At 42.5% G+C, this 27,936-nt stretch overlaps 1 protein-coding gene across 2 annotated transcripts in view; it reads right to left on the bottom strand.

Annotated features, from left to right (window-relative positions):
- The window catches only part of ncmap (non-compact myelin associated protein), a 66,864-nt gene extending 47,251 nt beyond the window's left edge, over positions 1 to 19,613 (bottom strand). Inside the window, exon 1 of one of the 2 annotated variants that reach the window (XM_084311670.1) lies at positions 19,290 to 19,613. The gene's annotated coding sequence lies outside the window, so the exon portion shown is untranslated. Of the gene's footprint in view, positions 1 to 19,284 lie in introns of both variants that reach the window. The other variant, XM_084311669.1, reaches the window with a different exon arrangement.
- Positions 19,614 to 27,936: the final 8,323 nt, after the last annotated feature.

The raw sequence follows: 27,936 nt of genomic DNA on the forward strand, positions 1-27,936 counted from the left end.
TCCTCCCCTCCGTGTCCGACCATACGTCTAAGACCTTGATATCTAGATTGCCTCTCATCACTATAGCAACTCCTTTTGTTTTGTTGTTGAGAGAGGATGAGGAAATTACATGATATTGGCGGTTCACCAACCTCGCCACGTCAGCTGACAATAAATGCATCTCACTGAGAAGAGCTATGTAAATGTTCCTTCTTTTTAACAAGCAAAGGACATTAGTATGCTTGTGTGGTGTGTTCAGCCCCCTGTGTTCCATATTAAAGTGTTTAATTTAGCCATGGTTGTACTTGTTTATGTGTTTAAAAACATACCAATGCAGCAAAGGGGAATATCGGTCCCCGAAGAGTCCAGACGGTCAGTCCCATGATTTTGGAGGAGGAACAATTACACAAACACAAAACACAGAAACATGCAACAATAATACCCTGACCCCCCCTTACTATTCTGTCACCTAAGCCCCCCCCCCCCTTTAAATCTATCATAAGGGTTGGCTTCTCATACTTACCACCTAATCTAACCCCGCTGACCCATCCGCTAAGGATAGTCAACATCCTTCCATTTCCCACTGGAGTCATAGGTTCACTAAGACTATCCCATCCCTGCTCCCCCCTTTATTAACTTACAGTTAAACCCCCCATTAGTCTTGAAGTAATGCAGTGCATTCTCCAGTACATTCTTTGGTTAAAGTGAATAAGATGAATCGAGCATCTCACCGTCCATCTGTCTAGGCACATTGGTTGGAGATAACAGCAATCCTATAAGCATACGCACAATACCAGCAAACCAAACGCATGGCCCCTTATTGGGTTGGCTGCCTAGTAATACCAACAGCAAGCCAACCTTCAACCAGCCATACATAATAACAACACAAAAACTACTGATCTACCCTCGGCACTATAGCATAAGCATAAACATAATTGTGGCCCCACATAAATAATAGGCTAATTGCCAAGATAACACCGGTCGGTGTCTAGTGGAACCATACCATATATAGGCCTATGCTCATATAAAATAAATGAATTGAATCAGTTGAAATTGTGAACATGCAAACCAGGTCGCTACAGCCTGCCAACCCACACGGAATCAAACATCAACACAGCAACCCCGGTCACGCTGTTCCCTGTGGCTGTGGACCGAACATCACACAACCCACAACTATTAATTAAGGCATGAACGGGCCTCTTAGCTGAAACATTGTAGAAGATATCGGTTAAGCAGCAAAAAGAAATGAAACAGAGTAAATCCAAACATTTAACATTAACACTTTGGCGACCACTGGGCTTCTGCAATGTGTTAAATAACGTTTGCATCCATTCATAGCGGTAACGTTACCACATTACGTTAGCATTTAAGCTATATACTATACATAGATATAGCCATTCACATTAGCATGTAGCTAACAACACCGGCGGTCTTTTGTGAGACTAAACTATCCGCTCTTGGTGGTAAATTGTGTTGCTGATGGTTGTTTCATCAACAAATGAGAGGCAGAACACACAGTGAATGTATCCGTTTGTTTATTCCACTTTTATTGTAGTTTCTTTCTTTGCTGAAAAATATATCCGCCGTTGGCAAAATGACATTTAAAGATGGCGGCTAAACAGGAAGTGTAGTGAGCGTTCAACCTTTTCTGATTGGTTGAAATGGCCTTCATGTCTGAACAACATCTCCGCCTACTGCTTTGACATTGTACTACATGTATCGGTTTGCTGGTTTTCCAGGCGCCGTGAGTACACAGAGGTATATTTTTTTCAAACTTCGGTTACATTAAATCCAGCGCTCGTGTGGACAGGGCCTCAGTCTAATTAGTGGCTAGAGGACCGGGGAATGTAAACAGACGTGACCCTGTTTGTTGAGCTATATCTATACTTTATATTATTGCTATCTGTCCATTCTCATTGTCACTTGAGTTCATAAACCGCCCATTCAAAATGGCTTAAAGAAAAAAAGAATTATAGCGCTGTGAATATAAGCTTTATCGCAGATTTCGTCTCATATATTTTCTGGAAAGCTAGTTATGGAGCTAAAGGCTACTAACGATATTCAACGGCATTTCCGTTATTATATGCTAAAGAAATAACACAAACTGCATATGATCCGGGCTCTCCCAAAGCATGTATGGATGAAAGGGGGGCGGCGGGGGACGGCGTTTAGTATTATTGATTACCAATACAGTGTCCGTGTAACTAGCCACATTCACTGATCGAATGCTTGCGTCTCACAACAATGTATGATCCGGCTGTAATTTAGGTGAATAAGGTCTTACCGTCAGCCCGTGGGATACCCTACAGCATTTCCCCGTTATCGATCGGCATCTGGTAGATCGATATGTCCATTGGTTGATGATAAATCCCCTTATTCCATGGTGAAATCTGCGATTCGAAACGTAATCAACGGTGCATGCTGTTGGTTCGGGATCAGGGTACAATGAAACGCCATTGAAGGTAACATTATTTTCCCCCCCATTCGCCCACATGGCATACTGCAGTGGAGCGATGGCGCCCCTAAGAGGATCTGGCCGGTATTGCATGTTCGCGATTCCACAGACGAGGGTAGATCTGCAGAGCCGGTCGGGGATCTTGATCCGGTTATTAATATGGAATAAAACAATAACAACTTGCCACGGCTATGTACGTGCCTCTGGTCCACAACGCATGGCACCGAAAGCCGTATATATACGTGGCCGGTCCCCATTGTGTTAACAGTCACCGTCAATAGTCTTGTAGCCGGTATGTCAGGCCAAAACGCACCAGTTGCGTCAATTCAACGTCAATTCACGCACCTGCCCAGTCAGGGCGGAAGGCCGGCTAGCTTGAATGAGCATGTGTAGTCCTGTGCGCATGTCCAGCTAGCTTAAGCCGGTATGAGGCTAGTTTGGTGTGATGATGCATAGTGTAATTCATGCCAGTTAGCTTGTGGATTATTCCAGCAATTGACCAGCTACAGTAGCTTATTTAAACAAATTAACCAAACACAAGGCCAGCTTAGCCTGCCACGATAGCACACAGTGTCATTCCACATACTTGTTGTGTCAATTCATGTCCAGTTAGCTTGAATGAACACGTGTAGTATTCAGCAATTGTCCAGCTAGCTTGATTAAACAAACCTAGGCTAGCCTAGCTGGTTACGATAGTACACGGTGTCATTTCACCTAATTGTCCAGTTAGCTTGAGTGAGCACATGTCAGCTAGCCAAACGAGCATGAGTCCAGCTTGTTACAGAGTGATAATTTAAGCACATGTTAAACTAGCTTGAAAGACCTCGAGCAGTAGTCACTCTATGCCATTTCCCGGGTCAACCACCTCTTTCTTCACATATTCCTCTGCCTTGATTAGCGACCATACTGACCGTCTTTCATCTCCCTTCATTTTCACGGATAATCTGGCCGGAAAAAGTAAGGATGCAAGCCCATTTTCCATAGTAGGGGCATGACTGATAAAATCACTGCATTAATAGAAGTCTTTTCAGCTATATTTTCCTGAGCATTATTAGCAGTGAAGTGTTAATAATTCAATAATCCATATATGATTAGTAGATGAATAGCCAGTTCTTTATTTGTTTTAATTTGATGTGTACATGGTGATACAAGGAATATTCATACTTGTGTGGTGTACGCGTTTTGGTTACTCACCCAATATGTGTGTCTGGTGAACCCACAACATTATTGGGATTTTAAAACAATAAAGCCATAACCATTTATGTAAAAATACTTAATACTTAACATATGTTAACTCAATTACAACCAATATAGACAGCATAAACAGTATGGTTAATATTAGCCATTTATCTCAGCTAGATTACATTTATAAATACAAGTGCTATTTGTTTTGTGTGATCAAAAATGTAAAACAGTATGAATGAAACAAGGTGGGGGCAGACAGTGAAGGTACACAGTGAACCTTTTTGCTTCATATTTACCATGTTTACTTGTTTTCACCTACAATTTCCACACGTTCGGGTCCAGTGTATAGTGCACCCAATGAAAACATGTTATTTTATATGCTCTTCACAGAAAATGAGCCAAGCCCAATCAATGAGTCTCACTTCTATTAGTAAACATTGAAATCAGGTCCCAGTCCACCAACCTGCTCCGGCGGCAAATCCTGCACTCGTCCTTTTGGGGATCGTCTGAAACAGATCTCAGCCATGTATATTTCTTCTCCCAGTCTCTGTTGTATGCGCAAAGTCTTTTTTTCTTAGGAGTTGCCTCCATTTTCTCGTTTTGTTTAGCTAGTTTAACTTTTATCGTTTTCGGTGGTCTTTCTTCTCCACTTACTGATAGTGATAGCCACTGTCTACATAAAACCGCGTCATCACGCACCTGCGCGCCACACTGACAGCTCGAGCTGCTCTGCTCGGCTGTGCATTGGTTTTTGACACAGACGTTGCATTATTAAATGAACAACATTTAAAACATAATTATTATTGTTTTTACCATGATCTTTGAAATGCGTTACATTGTTCTGTTGCAGCGGGACGCGGGATAAACGTTCCACTGCGAAACGCCTTTCTTTTTTTGGGGGGGGGGGGGGGGGGGAATGTTTACTGGGGCACAGCTGACCAATACTGGGTCATGTGCCCCAGTAAAAGTGGTCTAAATACGCCGATGCTCTGAGGTTAGCGATGCTATCTCGGTCGTGGTTCTTGTATTCAACGACTCCACCCTCTCCATCACCGAATCCACTGCCCCGATTTCTGATCTTACCGATTGCCTAAAGCCTTCAAAGAGCTCCATTTGTGTCCTGGCAATACGCTTCTCCGTTTCCGCTGCCGAGTCTGCTATCCATTTGCTAACTAGCCTGTCGATAGCTTCAAGGCTCGCCTCACTAAGCTCAGCCGAGGAGGACACGCTGGCAGAAGGCGTTGACAAACCTCGACCTACCGCTCGCTTAGTTGTCATCTCTAACGCTTAAAAATAGAGACACTGTATGTATCAAACAAAATACTGGATCAAAACCAAAAATTAAATAAAGACAAATGGGTATAAATGTGTTTTAAAAGTATTTATTGGGGAGCCGTTCCGAAAAGCGTCTTACCCCATGTCGCCTCTAGCCACGCCCTGTTAAATGTACTCTTATGGAGTTGAATAATACAGTGTGATCTTTACGACGTTGGAGCAGGGAATACTCACTTCTTGGGCATTGCTTGCACCCATCGGCTTAATCGGCACTGAAATATGCTTGTGTCATAGTAAAACCATTGTGGTAAATTCCCACAGACTTTCTACAATAATTTGAGGTTATTGTAGTACAACACAATGAGATTGACTATCTGGAAGGAGGAGGAAAGATTCATACTTGTAGAATCGTTGGTCTCCTCTTCTGACTTAGCAGATGAGGAATAAAACGTGCACGCCAGACAAACCAGAACTGTATTTCAACTCAACTGATTTATTTGAGTCAGGGCCAAGGGTGAATAAAAGGTTGACTTTTACATACAAAAGATGATCAGATAACATTAACAGAGCTGTCTGTTGTACAGAAATATCACAATCAGGTTTGCATCTCCAACCTCAATAATGTACATAAAACAGTCGCTTGGTTAACATAATTTGAACATACATGGTTTACTGTACACCCCTTTTTATATGAGTAAGCCTGGTTTCTAAGCTTTACATTCTATTTAACCAACAAAGGGTCCATGAGTTACTCACATAAAAAGCTGCAGTTCAGTCTCTCTGGTGGTGAAGCGGTGGAGCCCCCAGACCCCCTGTGTTGGTCCCGGTCTGAGAGCTCCAGAATAACCCTATGTAGGCCCTTATATCCTATCATTTCTAGCCAATATTAGCATCCAGTTCACTATTACAGTTGATCCAATCATGCATCTCCTGTGGGCGCCTTCTGTGGGGGGTTGGTGTTTTCTTCCTGTTGGGGCTGGTTGCCCCCACCTCTGGGTTTCTCTGGGGGGAGGCCGGCTGCCCCCCCCCTTTGATCTCCTGTGTGGATCTTGACTCAATACCCAGAGGGGGCCGCTAGTGGCCCCCGTCATTGTCTTCCTGATGGGTCTGTCCCAACAGGTCCCCAACAGGTTCGTGGGTGGGGGTTGGTGTCGTCTTCCCTCAGTGAACAGAAGGGGGGGTCTTGATGGGGACACCCCCTCCTTGGTGTGGTCAAATCTCCTCTTAAATGAATAATATATAACTTTAACATTCCTTCTATATGGCTATAGATGTCTAATATCATCCAAGTACAGTCAGTGCTTTCTTAGACTGATACCAGACATCATATGAGACCTTTTGATACTAAACAGTTGATTAATAGATTGTCCTGTCTTACAATGTCAGAGCCAGTATGAGGTCTCTGGTTAGACCAGCTGTCCTCTGCGGTAATCTGGTCACAGTAGGTGTGACCTTTGTCTCTTTGTTCTGAGTACTGAGTACATTTGTTAGTGGGGGTTTATTGACTATTTCTGTAACACCAGTATCACTTAAAACACCCTCTACTGTTGAAAGGGTACACATTCCTTTTTGCATTATGGTTCTCTAATTTATTCACACATATTACTTATGAAATTCAAAGGCAATATTACCACACCATCTACCGGTACCACTTCCTCACATTAAAAAAACCATTGAAGGGCATGTTCTGAAAGCGAAGTGATAAATAAAGATTATTGTTACGACGCCACTGACACGAACCAGGAAATCCATGTGCTGCTCCTACATTAGCTGTGGCCTACGCAACCAAGTCACTGTTGACTCACCTTAAACCAGAGAGATTATTGATGTCATATATCATATTTGTTATTTGCACAGCCGACAGCTTTCAATAAGTGACCAATTGATCCCATGCTGTATACGGTATAACAAACGTGCCTTATGGCATACTGAAAGTGTTTCCAAAAGCCTGACGTCGAGGAAGACTATTTCTTAAGGTGCCGGTTATGTCAGCCTTTTACCTCACTTTGTAATCAGCGGTTAAATGTACACATAAACTCATAGGCTGTTATAGTAAAATACACACTTAGATACTTCTAATGAAACAGGTGATTATACTGTACAAGTAGAAACACACATTTAATGAGACATTATGACACAAGCTTCACTTAACATTACACACAAACATTAACAGTAGAAATCCACTATAAATCGCAGGACTATTACCGGTATAATACTAACAATAATGGCAGCCCAGTTTTTAAATCAAAATAGATGTAGACAATACAATACATATAGTATGCTCTTGCTCGCTCCCCACCCCCCCCCCACAGGACCCCCTCTTGGATAGCATCCATTATACCGTTTGACACCAAGGACTAAAAGTTCATATAATGCTTTATCCTCTCCACCACACCTAACCAGATTGCTATGCTGGCTTCATTAACAACTAGAATTCTTGCGGTAGATATCTCTAGATAAATCAAGATAGGTAAGAATCCATACCCTCCGACACATTTTATCTATTAGCTTTTTAGCAGCCGTAAGACCGGACAAGATTAGCCTCTTTACATGTACAAAGTGTGATAACTGAGAGACATTATTCAGCAACAATACAGAAGGCAGTACAGGTATTGTCAGAAATAAAAATTCTGATAATAGCGTGGTTATTTCTACCCAAAATATCTTAACAGGAGGGCATTCCCAATACATATGCATAAATGTACCATTATCACCGTTTAAACATAAGGAACATCGAGAGTCTTGTTTAAGCCCCATTCGGTTCAGTCGTATAGGAGTCAGGTAAGTCCTATGAATAAAATTAAGATTAATCTGTTAATGATCCGGGTTGCGTGACGATAGCCGAACGTTTGCCCAGACTTCAGCCCAATCAAAATCTACTTCCAAGTCTGGTATATCCTTCCTCCAAACTAAGTCTAGGGGAAGGACTTCATACGAAGACGTAAGTAAGTGACGATAAAAGTCAGAGACGAAGCCTCTTGATGTCTCCTTTTCATAGAAGAATTTGTGATATCTGTGGTGCTCAAGTGGTATCTTTAATGGGACTCCATGAGCCTTCAAAGTTGCTAATAACTGTAGATAGAAATAATATGTGGAGCTGGTAAGGTTACATTTGTTATGTATATCTTGATAGCTACAGAAACCCCGGTCATTGAAGATATCTCCCAAAGTATGTATGCCCTTCTTTTCCCATTTGGGAAATCTGATAGGTCGTTGTGCAATAAGGAGTGCATTGTTATTAAATATGGGAGAATGGCTATGCCATTTATGTAGGTTAGTACATTTTTTCTGTGTGTCACGCCATATCCGGATCACATGTGTAATAAGAGGGCCAAATTTCAAGTTGCATTGCTTAATTCATAAGTTGGTGTATACTACATCCTGCAGTCTCTGTGGTGCCACTATGTTTTCTTCTAATGTTCTCCAGGATACAGATGCTTGATAATCAAACCAGGTGATCAGTGGTCTTAAAGAGTACGCTTTAAAATAGTGGTAGAAGTCTGGAAATGCTAAACCTCCGTCGGCTTTGTTTCTCTGTGCGGTGGATCTTTTAATTCGTGAAGGTTTGTTGTTCCAAATAAATGTATATGCGGTGGAGTGAAATTTTTTCCAGTAACCAGCAGGAGGGGGTAACGGTAGCATTGAGCTGAAGACGTTTATTCTGGGTAAGACATCCATCTTAACTATTGATACTCTGGCCTGTACTGAGTTTTTAAGTTTTGACCACCTGTCAAAGTCATTTGTGATCCTATCTTGGATTCCTGTATAATTATACTTCACTGTTTGGCATATAGTGGGGAATATTTCAACTCCAAGACATCTAAAGTGTTCTACCATTTGTATATTTTCTGGAAGGAAGGTAGCCTTCGCAGTGACATTAAGTGGAAGGAAGGCCGATTTTGGCCAGTTTATCCTAAATCCCGATAGATTGCCAAAATCATCTATCAGCTTGAGAAGATGAGGCAGTGAGGTGGTAGGGTTTTGCATGAACAATATTACATCGTCCGCATATAAACTAATATGATGCTGTGTGCCCCTAATTGAGATCGGCTCTATGGATTGGGATTGTCTTATATACTGTGCTAAAGGTTCTAAGGATAGAGCAAATAGTCCGGGACTAAGAGGACAACCCTGTCTGGACGAGCGCGAAACAGGAAAGAGAGGGGAGGTGAATTTACCTGTTATAACCATGGCCGATGGCTCTGTGTATAGTACTTTTATCATATTAATGAATCCTACTCCTAACCCCATCCTTTCGAGTACTGCCCATAAATAAGACCATTCCAACCTATCAAAGGCCTTCATCGCAGCCAAGGATAATATAGCTGTAGGAGGCACGGCATCCTTGCTGGCGTCTATCACATGTAGTAACCGTCTAATATTATCTGTGATCAGGCGGCCTCTTATGAAGCCTGTCTGATCAGGATGAACTAAAGATGTCATATGCTTTTGAAGTCTGATGGCTAGTACCTTAGCATACAGCTTGAGATCGGTTCCGAGGAGGCTTAAGGGTCTGTTATGAGTTGTATAACAAGTTGGAGTAAAACTCTCTGAAAGTCTCGTTGATTTTTTTGGGGTCTGTGATAAGCCCTTGTTGGTCCTTAATAGTAGGGATATCAGCAAATTGTGCATTGGATCGTATCTTCATAGCTAGTAGGTGACTTGGTTTAGAGCCATGAAAATAATAATGTTGTCTTGTACTGCGTATTTGAAATTCAGATTGTTGTCTTAAAATGTAGTTAATCTCTTTTTTTAACACATTAATTTGAGACTCCAATTGACCCGAGTAGTTGCGTTGTAAAGAAGAGAATAACGACGAGTGAAGCGTTTCCAACTCTACCAATTTGGAATTCCGTTTCTTACGGAGGATGGATGCAAAGACTGTAGTGTTGTCCTTGATAAAACTCTTTACCGAAATCCATAACATTCTGGGGTCCTGTACCGAACCCACATTAGTCTCCATGAATTTATCTAGTTTATCTTTGAGTTGTAGAATGTATTCAGTGTTTTTCAGCAGTGTCGAGTTAAAGCGCCATCTTGGGGCTCGGGATGTCTACCAAATGAGCCCTTCAGGAGTAAATATCTGTGATCTGATAGTGCACTGGGTTCCATTTCCACGTCAAATCTATCAAATAGTCTAGGGGATGCAAAGACATAATCTATTCTGGAAAATGACTTGTGTCTTGCTGAGAAAAAAGAGTACTCTCGGGCCGTTGGGTTGAGTAGTCGCCATAGGTCATTTACACCTGTATTCTTGGCCCAATCCTTTAGTGCATTAGATGCCTGTTTCTGATCATTGGAAGTGGTGGGATTAGATTTATCAATTGAGGGATCCCAAATGGCATTAAAATCCGCACCAATTATAAATGAATACTCAGGGATGTCCAACATTGCACTAGTGAGTGTTGCGTAGAAGTTGGCGTCGTAAAGATTAGGGGCATAAGCCCTACCAACGCAATTTTCCTGTTACTGTATTCTATCTTAGCAATGGTTACTCGGCCGTCTGCATCAGACCATACGTCCAACAATTTTATATTCAACTTCCGTTTCACAACTATAGCTACCCCACGGGATCTAGTTCCAAAAGATGAGTAGCTAATGTTATGATATATTTTGTCCGCCAGCTTTACATTTTCAGCCACTAAAAGGTGCGTTTCACTTAAAAGAGCCACATCAACCTGTTTGTTTTTCATCAATGTAAGCACGCTTTTGCGTTTATGTTGCTTGTTTAGTCCCCTAGTATTCCAAATCAATATATTCAAAACTAGCCATAATCTAAACATATTGCCGTATTCTTGTGTGCAATTCGTCTGGAGTAGCGATTTACAATAGATATATATCCAATTATTGAGGACCTGTTGAGAGCCGAGCAAGATAACAAACATAGAACACCCATACATCGTCACCAACCCCGGAGACGCTGGATTCGCCTGTTCGAATCCAGCTCACAGCTCCGGGGTTGTCACCAGCTTGGCTGGCCGTTCACACTAATACAATTGGCAGTATTAGAGGGTGGGAGAAGCTGGCGGGGTGGGTCCGGGTCGTTGTAAACAGCGACTCCTACAGTTCGGTCGGGGCGCCTGCTAAGCGCGGATAGGATCTAAGGGCGGTAGTGTGATCCTTCCACACGTTACACGCTCTCAGTGAGAGTCCGCGCTGCCAGGTGAAAAGAAGCGGTTGATTGGCTAGACGTGTGTCGGAGGAAGCACGTGATAGCCTCCACTCTCCCAGACCGACTGTGGGGGGTAAGTGCGCAGCGACCAGGAAGGGGATTGGGAATTGGCATAACGACTAACATTGGGATGGGAGAAAAATCGGAGGAAAATGGAGGGGGGAAAAGATCAAAAATAATAAAAAAAAAAAAAACCCATACATATAATCCCCTATTCCCTTATCCCTCCCTCCCGTACACGACCAGTCTGCCCAGACCGAGCGCTTCATCCTTAACTTTCCTATGCATGCCATAGGATCTAACATTCTCAATTCTACCATTAGTAGAATGTCAACTGTGGCTTGGCCTCTCTCCCGCTAAATAAAAAGGAGATATGTAAATAAAAATAAAAAATAAAAATATGCCTCAAATATCATACTATATTCATTTAAACCTTGTACGAACTTGTGTAAGTTAAAACAACCCGAAGAATAATAGAGAGGTATTGAACTAAATTAGAGAACCTCAAAGAGTAGAGAACATTTACTTAAATCTTGAAAGAGCTTTGCTAAGTTTAAACACCTAGATAGTATAAAGTGGAAAAGTAGTGGAACTATTTCCAAATAGTAAAAATAAGTTTTTAAATACGTATATGCAGTTCTTCCCCCTAGCCAGGGGTGGTCGATGTTCCGTTGTGAAGACTGTTGTTCATCCGGAGGTATTCTAAGCAGTGTGTATAGCACACAACGTTTTTAATGTTCCAGAATATTCCAATATGTCGTTTTTAAAGTACCAGAATGTTCCAGTATGTCCCAGAATGTTGTTAGGTTCCAGAATATTCCAATGTCGTTTTTAAAGTACCAGAATGTTCCAATATGTCCCAGAATGTTGTTAGGTTCCAGACTATTCCAATATGTCAGCCACGGAAAAATCCAACGGGGAAAACATACAATGACTTGCGGAAAAGTCGTAGGTCTATATGGCCCAGATACAGCGAACCATTGAAGTAATACGATATGGTGTTTAAGCTTTAACGGGAAAAAAAAATACCGTATGTAAACTATCCTCCACGTTATTTTCCCATGTATTCAACGGCTTCAGGCGAGTCGAGGTAGACCCTCTGTCCCTGTATATCGGTGATGCGAAGCCTTGCAGGATATAACAGTGTGGGTTTGAACCTTTTCACAAAAAGTTGAGACATCACTGCCTTGTAGTGGGCTCGTAAACCCACCACTTCCCGGCAATAATCCTCAAAGAAGTAGATTGGTACCTCTTTGTATTTCAAGATGCCTTTCACTTTGCGCGTCTCCCGAATAATCGCTTTTTATTCTGACCTGACGTAGGATAGCCATAACCACCCTCGGTTTGCCGTTGTTGTCGTTTTGGTTTTGGGACCCCATCCTGTAGCACTGGGCCCCGTTCCTTGTACCTGGATAACTGAGTTAGCCGGATAACTTTAACTGGATAACTGAGTTAGCCGGACTTTCCGGTTCCCCGTACGTGGATTTTCCAAATCACCATGACAACAGATCCAAAAGTTTGAGCCTGGTCGAAAGCAGAGTTTAAGTTCAAGTTAGCCTGAACCATCGCCACGCCCCCGCAAAGAAGTGACAGCCCGTTTCCTGAAACTATTCCCACAGTCTACGATCTGCATTATACCATTCTGAATTACGTTTTTGTGCTCCATTCTTCCAGAGGGGGCTTTTGAAATGTAAAATAGACCCAAAATGCTGATACTAAATTCACTTTGTCCTAAATAATGCACGTTATATATACCGTGGCGCTCGCTCGTGCGATGTACACATTATGTGGTTATTTTAATTGTAACTGGGATTAAGATGTCTGATGAGATGCGCTGTTTGACGGATTTGAGAAATTGAATGAGCCGTTGACGTCACTCGTTCATTAATGTATAAACAATGAATTTATCCCATCTGGCACAGTGGTGCAGCAGTAGTGCTCAAGCCTGCCAACCCAGCGACCGGGGTTCAAAACCCGGTGTTTCCAATATGATTTTTTTGAATATAATATTAATGATTATACGCCAAAGTAGCCTGGTTTTAAGTTAAAATATTATAGATCTACATGCATTGAGGATGTCATTCTTTATATAGCTCTCAACGTGCACCAAATTGAATTATTCCTATATTGCAAAAAGAAGGAAAAGACTAGGGTCTCGAACCCCGGTCGTCTGCGTGATAGTCAAAACAACAACCCGTTAGACCACAATGGAGATAAGTTAAAGATTGACTATACATCAATCAATGGGTAAGAGAGCCGTATCGTAATTCTGTATAAGTTTAACTAATTATTTTCGCTAGCAAGATCTCATTTGATTATTCAATCCAGCAGGCAAGTTTAAAGAAATATAATCTGATTGATTGAGGTAATGAGGGACTTAAAATTAGCCTATAGATAACGCATTTAACTTGTCGGCGAGGCGATTGAGCCGTATTGCAATCTGTCAATAAAGTTTTAAATCAATTAATCAATCAATGCCGTTAGAGAATCAGGATCTCTGCCATCGATACGTGCTGGCTTTTCGCCTGAAGCGGCCGCGCGCATTTAGCCTGAGTCGCAAGTCTGGCTTGAGTTAACGAGACTGAATCCACCTTCGAGGAACAGGAAAATCCCGGCTTCGAACATCGGGTTAACTGAAGCTGGATAATGACATCTTGATCGACTTAGTTGAACCAGGTACAAGAAACAGGGCCCTGGTCCACTTTAGGTGTTGTAGAAAGAATATTTCCCAGAATTTGATATAATACTGTCGCAAACTCTTCGGGTCGTGCGCAGCTCACTGACTCATCAAGTCCCACTATACGGATATTCAGTTTACGGGATTGATACTCGAGATTGAATATTTTAGCCTTTAATTCCTCGTAGTTCTCCTCAATTTTATTCTTTGTATTCTTGTCGTTTCCATCTATGGTCACGTCAATCTGATCGAGTCGCTGCGTGTTTTCCTCCAAGCCGGCTTCTACTGCTGCAGTGCGATCACTTTGTTTACCAGCCGCTGCCCTTAGCTCTTCGATGTTGGCTTTGATAGCTTCTGTGTTAGCTCCACTTTATCGGTTAATGTTTTTATTAGCTTAGCAATAAAAATATTCTGAGTTTCCAGAGATTCTGATGCAGATTCTATATCTGCGGGGGTTGCAGTGGTGGTAGATGTAGCGGCAGCCTCTTCTTTGGACTCTATTTCTCTTGCTCTCTTACGCACGGTAGCCAAACCCTCAGTCGGTTAGTTTTCGGCTGATTTAGGACCCTGTTTATCTTTCTTTGGTCCCATCTTGATTCTTTTGGTCGATATAGTTAGTTGAAAATATCAGTTGACATATACGTCAAGGTTTAAACGCATTGGTGGTATAAAAATAGGCTTTTAAAAGCTAAATAAAAAAAACGGGAGAGGAGCTATTTCCACATGCAACTTACTCCATGGTCGGGCAAGTCCGGAAGTCAGCTATGTCCAAACATGAGACAATTCAAACTGATGTATAAGGAAATGATGTTCACAAGGTACAGGGATGGGGAAGGGACTTGATATTCACGGGTGTTTACATTTTAATTTTATTTCTTTCATGTTTTACATATATAGTTTTAGTTTTTTTGTTTTGCATATATATATATATATATATATATATATATATTTTTTTTTATGTTTTAAAATAGTACACTCATTTGAGTAGTGGAAAAGGGGTAGGATTAAATAAGTGTATACTTCTTCCTACTCCTTTTCGAACATGTAGATCGAGTTGTGTTTTGCTTTTGTTATTGTTTGTTTGTATTCATTGCATGTTCGAAATAAAGATTTCAAATCAAATCAAAATGTACCATGTACACACGTACTGTACGCAGGTTAGCAGTATTCTCTTGCTCTTTCTTCTCTTTATGCCATAATGCTTTGTGTGTTGTTCCACTAAACCACAGCCATTCACTTACTGTACACTACAAATTCAATATCCTCTTTTCCTCCCTCAGCAAACACAAATCATTTTATTGGTCTGTTCAGAGAATGGCTTCTCAATACAGAACAGGAACACTTTAGTTTCCTCTTCTTTATGTGAATATGTATACTAGACTGGCTAGACATTCTGTACTTTAAATGCACATACGCACACACGCATCAAAACCATGACACACACACACACACACACACACACACACACACACACACACACACAGATCACAAACACACATTCACAGACCATGAACGCACATGGACATAGACATACACACCTGCGTGTACCTCCACCAACACACACACACACACACACACACACACACACACACACACACACACACACACACACACACACACACATTCACGGACCATGAACGCACGTGGACATAGACAGCTGCGTGTATACCTCCACCAACACAACCACACACACGCACGCACGCGCACACACACACACACACACACACACACACACACACACACACACACACACACACACACACACACACACACACACATACACACACACATTCACAAATCACACACACACATTCACGGACCATGAACGCACGTGGACATAGACACCTGAGTGTATACCTCCACCAACACAACCACACACACGCACGCACGCACGCACGCACGCACGCACGCACACACACACACACACACACACACACACACACACACACACACACACACACACACACACACACACACACACACACACATTCACAGATCACAAACACACACACTCACAGACCATGAACACACACTCACTCACACACGCATGCACATACGTACAGTACATAGACATACAACATACCTCCACCAACACACACACACACACACACACACACACACACACACACATTCATTCAAAATGTGACCTTAATCAAATGAGGGTCCAAGTCAATATTGAAGCAGTCAATCAGAGCCGCCTGACCACAGGTTAATAAGACACAGGTGCAGCCATTAGTTCTGCTTCGCCTCAGAAGGACAGGCAGGCCAGGCGGCACCAGAGCAGGCGGGTCACAGACGGGTCACAGGCGGGTCACAGACGGGTCACAAGCGGGTCACAGACGGGTCACAACCTCTACTGTCACCTGCGTTTCCATCACTGTCACGTTTACTCTTTCCATCGGTCCATGACGTATTTCTCAGGTCATGACTTATTCCTGTGTAGCCTCCATGCGTGATGAAACTACGCTTCGAGGCGCTTCAATTCAGAGCTCTATTCCTTCACAGCCCAGAAGACAATCATCACATCAGTGAGACTCTCAAACGACTTGCATTGATATTATAGCCCATGTGACAACAAAAAGAAAGGTCTAAAGGGCGATTGTAATGCTGTTTAAATAACTAAGACCAAATGTGAAATACAGTAGGCTGTTTTGGTCGAACAAACTAAAACACAATGACATTGCCGTAGGCTATTTGACAGGCTCGTCTAGGAAATCAGAGCTGTGAAGAGGGTGTGCTCGCACAATGGTTTCTCAACTCACAATGCATGTTTAAGATTTTTCGGACGACACGCCAAAGGGATATTAATAGAAAAGCAACACGCTGTTCATTAAGTCCACAATGTCAACACAGATACTGTATAGGTGTGTGACTCCATCATTAGTCAACATGCTGTTCATTAAGTCCACACACTGTCCGCGTAAATTAGACTAATGAGAGTATCGATTCTGTTCAAAACCACTGGAATGGAACAGATTTTTTCATTTACATGCATCATACCCAACCTGACTGAGGTGGTGAAACAGTGTTTGTGTGTAGAAGATATTTGTGTTCTGACTGCGCGTTTAAACACACGATAGGCCCACAATTAACCTCAACAACTCTCCCTTGTTAGTGGTACTGATTTACATGCTGCTTAATATTCTCTATTGTATTCTTTATTCCAAATAAAACTATCTGTCTCTATAACCTGAGCACCTCGGCTAGACTACAGGACCCCAATTAGCGTAAAACAAATTTTTATTTCAACCCGGTTGCTCCCTCAACCTCAGTAATCAGTATTCAGCTCGAGTATAATAGGCTGATATTAAAGCACCTGATTACTTAACTCTAATGCTCATGTGCACAAATGTAGGCCAAATGTATGTGCATTAGGATACGTTTGTCTGTTGGCGATAAAAGTTTATGTCGTAATTTTCTTTTCTGAATATCCTATGAATGACTGAAGTGTTTGATCAAGGTAAATTGTGAACTTCATAGACATTCAATTTGCAACCTCACCTCTTTTGTTGTCAGTGCATCTGTAGGCCTGTCATGTGTTATATTGAAGCCATAATTATGTACTCTATATTGTAATATTATCAGTGTTTCCTACAGACTCCTGGAAGAATAGCTATTACCTTGGTAATAACTAATGGGGATGATCAAAATAAAGGATAAATAATAATGACAAAAACAAAACAACTTATTTTGTTCTGTGTAGGCCTACTTAGGCCTACTTTTCAAACCCCTGCAATTCTCATTAAAATAAAAAATAATACGTCAAGGATAATAAGAGAGTGCATACAATTGGGCCATGTACTTAAGTAAACAGACGTTATTTTCTTTCAGTCTGCATGTAGATCTAGTCACTTACTGTAATATTATTACAATCATAACAATCTATTATAGGACTAATATGATTTTATAATTAACACTTAAAAGTCAGTGTAATTTTATTTTCTTATTGTCAAGACTAAAATCTACAATGCATTTTTCCTACTTACAAGTATAGTCCATCTAGCCAACACCAGACTGTAGCTCATATCCAGAAATCATAGAATTATGTTATTGTCAAAAAACAAGTCACAGAACCGTACTGTTGCTTTGGTCAGCATAATTCATTATTGCGATAAACATAGGCATTGTACTTTTCCTTGGACTCAAGTGTAATGCGCAGTGTGCATGCTGTTCTGTTTACTACTGTACATTGATGGATTGATAAAAGCTTGTTTCCTTTGAAAATTATTTTGTAATAACTACAATGCCCCTGTTTTTCCCACGATAAAATTTTTTTATATTTAGAACTGGAAATGTTAGAGAGCTGTATTTAATGATTTGTATCATACAATGGGAATGTTGAGACCTTCTAAGGGTAGGAGAGAGTAGGAGTATTGAGAGTAGAAGAAATGCATTGTTAAATTTCGTAGGCTAATGTATGTTGACAATAATATATATATATAGTATATATATTTTTACACACTGGCCTTGTCCTTTAAGCCATAACAGAGTTACCACAGTGGCCCTGAATTTAATTGAAACGTCTTAGTTTCTTTGCTTTTCAATCAGGTTGTTTTGATAATCCAGCTGTAGCCTCCATTTAGCGGTCAGATGACCTTTAAAGTGATGGAGAAGAGGAACACACAGCAAAACCGCATTGACAAGTTTTACACCACTTCATAAACTACACATTTATACAATATGTGCATGATAGAGAAACTTCTATTCAGTATTTCCTCTGTATATTCATTCACAAGAGGTAATATCTACCTACAAATCATATAGCCACAAATAGGATAATCAACTCTCACATGTTGATTCCATCATCATGGAATGATTCATGGAGCTATTGTATAATGCACATCATTTCATTATACGTTGAAATTATTTTTAATAACATAAAACTATAACGTGACTTATGCGAGCAAACAATACAGCACGCACCATTCAACACCATCACATTACCAATCTCTCATGCTGTCATATTTTCATATCACATCAGCAACAGATGGAATGATAAGTGCTTCAGTTTTGTCATAACATACCAAAATTACCAATACCAGAAACGCAGCCAGCCGGAGTTAGACTAAGTCAATAACAGAACGAGACTTAAAGTAAATCCCTCAGATTCACTTCTACTGGTTCATTCCTCTGATGGTAGCAGTCATTTTCTAAATCCGAGTGCTCTTTGGAATGTGAACTATTCCCTTTCACCTGACACCTGCTGCCATATTGTCTGGGACACTAACCCTCCACCCCAACTCCCTATCCCCCTCCGATCCATATACACACACACACACACACACACACACACACACACACACACACACACACACACACACACACACACACACACACACACACACACACACACACACACACACACACACACACACACACACACACGCACACACACACACATACGGCTCAGATCGACATAACCCATTCACCAAATAACCCACCTGTAGCCTTAAGAGACACACTGAGAAAAAACATGATGGATTCAAAAACACGCTTCTTCACAACTTTCTCTGTCAGATTAGAAGGGTTTTTCCCACTCACCTCACCTGTGTGTCCGGAGTCTCTGCTTTAATTCAGTCCCAGGCTCCCAGCCCTCTCCAGGTGGGAGAGCGAGCAGCAAGCCAGCCCCTCTCCCTCAACCCGCTAAGGGGGGCATAGTCCACTGTCTCAGGGGCCCGACGGGGCTGACAGACACGCCAGTTCCAGGGGGCTCAGGACGGGGGGGAGAAGGGGGAAAGAGGGAGACGAGCTGTGTTGCTATTCCCAATGACGAAGAAGCTCCAAGTGGCTGTCCCCACGAGCGCAGGGAGAAACTAAACACACAGAGGAGAGAAGCACAACAAACAAGAGAAATGTGTGCGTCTGGCTTCTGTGGGAATCAGAGCGTGTGTGTAGGGAGGAGGGGGGAGCAGCAGGAGGAGGAGGAGGAGGCTGCCTACTCCTGGGTAGTGTAATAATTCAGAGCAGCTGGTTTTTCAGGTCTCTCTGCCTGGCCCAGAGGCGCGCCGCGGTCCTTCTCTTTGCTCCACTCTGCTGTCTCTCACTAGATCTCCCACCTGAGTCAGACTGCCTCACATCCTCAGGAGTTCTCACTGGGACACATGCACAACAGAGGGTGTGGCGGCACTTTGTGTGTGTGTGTGTGTGGGGGGGGGGGGCTGTGTCTGTGTGTGTATATTATATTTGCCTATACTGTGTGTAAGCTCTCACAGAGGGAGAACAAATCAATACAGCTAATTTAAGTACAGCGATGCCGCCTACATGCAAATAGTGTGTGTGTGTGTGTGTGTGTGTGCACGTGTGCGTGTGAATGCATGAGTCACGCACACATGTGCATGTATGTATGTGCAGGCCTGCACGTGCACAGATACCGTAGATATGTGGGGCCCAAACATATCAATATAGCTCTACCTCCTGAGCCACTGTCGCCCCGCCTATGTAAAATGTATTTGTGTGTATCATTTTCACAACTTTTCCACAAGTTCACCCCTTTGACTGATATACATCTGTTTTTTTACATTTGTCATAGTTATTTTTTTAAACAAACATTTTAAACTCTCCTCAATTCAAAACATTCCCCCTCTAAACATTCCTCTGGCAGTGGTTCTCAACTTGGGGGTCCCAAAATGTTTTTATGTGGATGAAAGAATGACTGAATGAATGAATGAATGAATTGATTAATTGGATTTGCGTGTCATGCGACAAGTGGCCCATCATCCCACACGGGATTACGAAACACCAATATAATAAAAAACACATTATAATAACTACAATGCAGTACTGTCTCTTACATATATTCTTACTTCAAATAAGATTAGTACAAGTAAACTCCAACACTTTTTTTTATAATAAAATAGAAAATCTCATCTTATCTTATCTTATCTTAATATTTAATATATAAGCCCTCCCTCAATAATTAATCATATCAAATAGCCTGAAAAGGTTATGTAAAAATATTTATTTTGTGTCAAAATGTTGTAACTGCTTGTCCAATGGTCATGGGTAGCAGCTACAAGCTAAACAGGTTGAGAACCACTGCAGTATACAGTATGTGCAGTGCAATTGTCACTATTCTCTTACAGTATGTGTCTTTCTGGTCTCTCTCTCTCCCTCTTGCACGTGTGCTCTTTCCATCTCTTTCTCGCCCTCTCTTTCCACTTTACACAAGATCCTATGACACACCTGCCATAATAGCCTTTCTCCAACCAGTGCCAGAAAGTTGTCAGGAGTTAGGCTCGGGTTACCAGCGAGGGCTAGGTGGTGCCCACCACTACAAAGCCAGTCACTGTTGCTCCTTTGTAAGAAAGTGTAACTAAACTTCATTTAGGTGGACACATGTTCTACTTCCCCCAATAGGCTGATAGCCTTGTTTACTCTGCTGCCTGCTCACATCACCTACATTCAGCAGGTGGAAGACCTATTTTTTTCTTCTTTTTTCTTTTTTTCTTTTTTAAATCATTACGTAACTACAGTACACTTCTATGGCTCTGGGTCACATTTCACAGACACAAGAGAATGTATCTTTCAAAATGGCATCTACACCATTGTTTGTGCAGCTCTCACACCAGTGCAAACGCTTTCCGCCTAAGCTGTTCTTAAGAGTCTGAAGGGGAATGCTGATTCATAATTTATTAAATCACAGATTGTTCCTGTTCACGGTTGAAATGAGCGAATGATCGACCAACATTATTTGTCTTCAAGAGAGAGATTGATATTTCTCAGCGTTTGATGATGTTATAGGGTCGTTTTGTTGCGGTCGAGACACCAGGATCTGTCTCTAGATTGCAACCTGATTTCAGCTCATAGAAACCATACCTTCTTTATCTAAGTGCCTATGTCCTATAGACAAACATGAATCGTCGTAAATGAGCCAAGGAGTAGTCCACCCTTTGTGCCACCTTGCTTCCGGAATGAAAAAAAAAAAAAAAAAAATGCTGTTTACGTTCACTAATTAATTCACATGTCCTTCACACATGACTGCCTTATCGGATTTTAAATCAAAGACTCAAATGTACTCTGGAATAAGTCCACTAGTTCTTGTCAATTACACTGACATAATACTACCATAAATGCTATACTTCCAGTACACAGTAGTAATTTCACAAAACCCTAAATGCATTTCTTCACTGTTCAGCGTTGGATGCATCATTCAAAATGCCCAAAGCCACATTGCAACATTTTAAACTCTAAGAGCTCAATAACACGTGGTCCTCATCAGGGGCCATGTTACCCCCCCCCCCCTTCCCCCAGGTGAGCAGCGGCTTTACACAAGCAGGTGCTTCCTAGTCACGGAACACAGTGAGGGTCATTGTGAGGAGGAATTCCCCCATCTCTCTCACCATGAAGAGAGCGCTTGTTGTTGTTGTGTCACAAGACGAGACGCAGGACAGAAATACACCTTCTCAGCATCGCCTACCAGCGGGTCCATCCTCACCACCTGGGAGAAACACAGGGAGGGGCCCGTCACGGTTTCACCCCTGGATGATTGAGCCAACAGGTCAGCTGTGATGACAGAGGTCTCACCACGACCGCTGAGATCTGGCTGCTGCGTTCTGGCTACCTGGTGGGGGAACAGGTTATAGACAAGGTTGGCACAAATTAAGCGATTCAATTACTTTTATTATTGTAAACTACTAATGAGTCGGTCGCAGTCAACCAGCACCTGCTAATGGGTCTGACCCTTTAGATCAGCTGGTTAGTGCAGCCACCTGTGGATCCCGTGGTCCCAGCTTCAAATTCACTCACTTACATTATCAATAACTTCATGGTGAATGTTGTAAAAAAATTTGAGGAATCGGGCAATGGGGGCATTGGATCCCCCCCCCCCCCCCCCGACACACACACACACATGCACATTGTTCTGTATTGCCGCAGAGGATTTACTGATCTTACATTTATTGTAACAATTATTCTACCTGTAGGAATTATGAGCATAACTATTTATTTCTCCACATTGTCTTTCTTCTACAGAAGATTGTCGATGTGATTGAAAGTGTGTTGGTCCTGTCTATTTCCTGTGAGCAATGTGTTGTGCGAGTGGAGAGAGGAACAGAAGAGGAGAAGAGCAGTGTGCACTGTGCACTTGACTTTCATGTACTAAAGACAGTGTGTAAGAAAGTGTGTACTGCTGCTTCTCCCAACCCCCGCCCATTCCAAATGCTGAATCGAGAACCTCATCCTTTACTCTGTCATCTTTCTCTCCCATTACAGACGCCGAGGCCCTGACACTGGTAACGTCGAACCATCCCACTACATGTCAGCTGGACCAGATACCCTCCCCACTCCTCCAGACCATAGCACCAGACATCCTTCCATTCCTAACGGCAATCATCAACTCCTGACCCTGGGGGGGTCCTACTAATCACCCCAAAGTACCAGAAAATACCCCAAAGTATACCCCAAAATACCCCAAAGTATACCCCAAAATACCAGAAAATACCCCAAAATACCCCAAAGTACCCCAAAATACCCCAAAGTACCAGATAATACCAGAAAATACCCCAGAATACCCCAAAATACCCTAAAATACCCCAAAGTATACCCCAAAGTACCAGGAAATACCAGAAAATACCCCAAAATACCCCAAAGTTTACCCCAAAGTACCAGAAAATACCCCAAAATACCCCACAATACCCTAAAATACCCCAAAGTATACCCCAAAGTACCAGAAAATACCAGAAAATACCCCAAAATACCCCAAAGTACCCAAAAATACCCCAAAGTATACCCCAAAGTACCAGAAAATACCAGAAAATACCCCAAAATACCCTAAAATACCCCAAAGTATACCCCAAAGTACCAGAAAATACCAGAAAATACCCCAAAATTCCCCAACGTACCCCAAAATACCCCAAAGTATACCCCAAAGTACCAGAAAATACCAGAAAATACCCCAAAATACCCTAAAATACCCCAAAGTATACCCCAAAGAACCAGAAAATACACCAAAATACCCCCAAAATACCCTAAAATACCCCAAAGTATACCCCAACGTACCAGAAAATACCAGAAAATACCCCCAAAATACCCCAAAATACCCTAAAATACCCCAAAGTATCCCCCAAAGTACCAGAAAATACCAGAAAATACCCCAAAATACCCCAAAATACCCCAAAGTACCCCAAAATACCCCAAAGTATACCCCAAAGTACCAGAAAATACCAGAAAATACCCCAAAATACCCTAAAATACCCCAAAGTATACCCCAAAGTACCAGAAAATACCAGAAAATACCCCAGAATACCCCAAAGTATACCCCAAAGTACCAGAAAATACCAGATAATACCCCAAAATACCCCAAAATACCCCAACGTACCCCAAAATACCCCAAAGTATACCCCAAAGTACCAGAAAATACCAGAAAATACCCCAAAATACCCCAAAGTACCCAAAAATACCCCAAAGTATACCCCAAAGTACCAGAAAATACCAGAAAATACCCCAAAATACCCTAAAATACCCCAAAGTATACCCCAAAGTACCAGAAAATACCAGAAAATACCCCAAAATTCCCCAACGTACCCCAAAATACCCCAAAGTATACCCCAAAGTACCAGAAAATACCAGAAAATACCCCAAAATACCCTAAAATACCCCAAAGTATACCCCAAAGAACCAGAAAATACACCAAAATACCCCCAAAATACCCTAAAATACCCCAAAGTATACCCCAACGTACCAGAAAATACCAGAAAATACCCCCAAAATACCCCAAAATACCCTAAAATACCCCAAAGTATCCCCCAAAGTACCAGAAAATACCAGAAAATACCCCAAAATACCCCAAAGTACCCCAAAATACCCCAAAGTATACCCCAAAGTACCAGAAAATACCAGAAAATACCCCAAAATACCCTAAAATACCCCAAAGTATACCCCAAAGTACCAGAAAATACCAGAAAATACCCCAGAATACCCCAAAGTATACCCCAAAGTACCAGAAAATACCAGATAATACCCCAAAATACCCCAACGTACCCCAAAATACCCCAAAGTATACCCCAAAGTACCAGAAAATACCAGAAAATATCCCAAAATACCCCAAAGTATACCCCAAAGAACCAGAAAATACACCAAAATACCCCAAAGTATACCCCAACGTACCAGAAAATACCCTAAAATACCCCAAAATACCCTAAAATACCCTAAAATACCCCAAAGTATCCCCCAAAGTACCAGAAAATACCAGAAAATACCCCAAAATACCCCCAAAGTACCCCAAAATACCCCAAAGTATACCCCAAAGTACCAGAAAATACCAGAAAATACCCCAAAGTACCCCAAAGTACCCCAAATAGTGTGTACTAGTGTAATAGTGTAATAGTAGTAATAGTGTGTAATAGTGTAATAGTGTGTAATAGTGTAATAGTGTAATAGTGTGATAGTGTGTAATAGTGTAATAGTGTGTAATAGTGTAATAGTGTGTAAAAGTGTAATAGTGTGCTAGTGTAATAGTGTAATAGTGTGTAATAGTGTGTAATAGTGTGCTAGTGTGTAATAGTGTGTAATAGTGTAATAGTGTAATATTGTTTAATAGTGTAATAGTGTGTAATAGTGTGTAATAGTGTAATAGTGTAATAGTGTGCTAGTGTGTAATAGTGTAATAGTGTGTAATAGTGTAATAGTGTAATAGTGTGTAATAGTGTAATAGTGTAATAGTGTAATAGTGTAATAGTGTGTAATAGTGTAATAGTGTGTAATAGTGTGTAATAGTGTCTATTACACTATTACACACTATTATACTATCTATCTATCTATCTATCTATAGATCTATCTATCTATCTATCTATCTATCTATCTATCTATCTATCTATCTATCTATCTATCTATCTATCTATCTATCTATCTATCTATCTATCTGTCTGTCTGTCTGTCTGTCTGTCTGTCTGTCTGTCTGTCTGTCTGTCTGTCTGTCTGTCTGTCTGTCTGTCTGTCTGTCTGTCTATGTCAACTCTCAACTACTTTCCTCTCCTCTCCTCAACCCAACTCTCCTCTCTGAAGGTTATGCACGGGTGAACAGCTTCTGGGGCTTTACCCTTCTATTTCCTGTCATTTAATTTCATATGCAGCATTTGGTCATGCAGTGAAGTGAATGAATAACTTTGCTCTTACGTTCTCCTTACCGTGGACAGAGGAAACGGGACAAAACACAGAAAGAGGATGTGACTACAATGTTACACAACTCTTTGGGCCAGACAGGACTTAGACACTGACTAGTAGGAGGCTTACTGCTAAGTCCTCTGGGGATATGTGAGGTGCAAAGTGCACCATTCTAGCACACGGAGTGAGGTTTAAATACACAGTCATCCAGCCAGCCGCTGTACTGCTAAAGGCTTTGTTGTGTACTTCACTGCTCCGTATGAGACACCCAGACAGCGACTGATCCACTGGGAAGCCACTTGGACACTTTTCGAGAAACATGGGTGTGACCAGAAAACTATTATATGCTCAATTGGAACTATCCCTTTAATCATATCCTAAATGAAAGCTTTCACCACGTGTATACCTGCCCACCTGCCTGACCACTCCCACATTCGCTCCTATAAAGCGGGGTCATGGCCATACTATAGCTCCTTCCCCAGTCTTTCACCGCCGAAACGGAAGACAGTGGGGTCCTCAGTGAGTCAGAGCAAAGCGCTCGCTATTACTCATATAACTGGGGTTATAAGATAACCTTCGTTATATTTCGTTAATAGCTTACGCTTTGCTCTATTGGAACACAAGAGCTGAGCAGAGCGTAAGCCCGACAGATGCACCCGCTGAGGTCCCCTACAACCTCAGAACCGGGGAGGATCCGGGCCCCCCGGGCCCCCTAGCGAGGGATGGGAGGGAGATCAGACCCTAACTGTGCGAAGAGGGTTTAGCGCCTCAATGCACAGGGCGAGCAGACCGTGGGACTTACCTTTGTTTAGAAGGGCCCGCGACTACCCAGACGTGCATCCCACACGCCACCAGGGAACGGACGTGAGCAAAAAGCCCCCGTCACAGCCCCCAACATTGCGAGGTCGGGGTCAAAACCCCAACCCCGTGGCAAGGCCGTAGCAGCAGGATGCGGAAAAAAGGGGCCTGGTGAGGTCAATGAGGCCGCAGCATCGAGACCCCACCAGACGGTCACTGGTGACACCACCCCCCACATCGCCAGCGTATCGGACAGGGCCTAAACCAGGTGAAGGCCCTTCTCCTCTAGACACACCGCTAGCCCTCCAAGGAGGTTGATCCCTCAATCCAGGCCGACAGGTCCCAAGAGTAGAACTCGACCTGCGCCCGGAGCACTGTGGACTAGACAGGCGCCTAAGGGATTTACTGTAAGAAAAGCATCCCGGCGGAAGAGGTGTTTCGGTATGCTGAGCACCATGTCACAATCTCCACGAACCCCGACCCCGCCAAATTAATAATCTCGCGGGTTCAGAGAAAGAGTTTGACACAATTGGCAGATGTCATGACAGATGCGGGGGCATACTCTCGAGCAGCCGGGGTCTTAACCGGGCTCAACCAGAGAGTCGACTCTGCTACCAACACACCGGGGAGCAAACACCCCCCTATGTTTTTTATAACAGGAGGTGGTTGCTCCCTTAACCCACTAAGAAACCCCAGAAACATAACTGCGCGTATACACAGGCTATACAATGCAGTTCAAGCGTTTCAGGTTTAAAAAGGGTTAACCCAGGCCAACAGGTCATTGCAGGCAAAGCCCGACCTGGGCCTGGAGGACCGGGACCTACACAGGGATGCATAGAGGAGTTGACAGAAGCAGCCTCCCCGACAGCCCCCTCCCATCCCTGGTTAACAGGGAGGGAGGGGTGAAACAAATGGAGAAGGACCAACCCCCTAACATTGTGCAAAAAGGTACAACACAGTATGGACCAATGCATGCCAGTGTTAAGGGCAACTCAAGGTGACATGTATATGACACACACATTCATGACATCAACCCCTGTGACGTCCGGCCCGACCTGGCATTTTCCCCCCGGAAAAGCACAGAGTCCCTCGGGGAACCAGAACCTGTCTGTGCCCCGGCGGACAACGGGTTAAACTGATCCGGTCCGGCGCGACCAAGACCAGTCCCGTGCCCTAGTCACGCCACCGCCCCCAGTCCTAAGAGGGGGGTAGGTATGCGTGTCGATACAAAACATCACAGAGGGCGCCACCAAGACGGTCATTACGCGAACGCACTGCTCTCGGTGGCCCACCCAA

This window comes from Notolepis coatsorum, assembly GCF_963971535.1.
Source record: "Notolepis coatsorum genome assembly, chromosome: 3".
NCBI lineage: Eukaryota > Metazoa > Chordata > Actinopteri > Aulopiformes > Paralepididae > Notolepis > Notolepis coatsorum.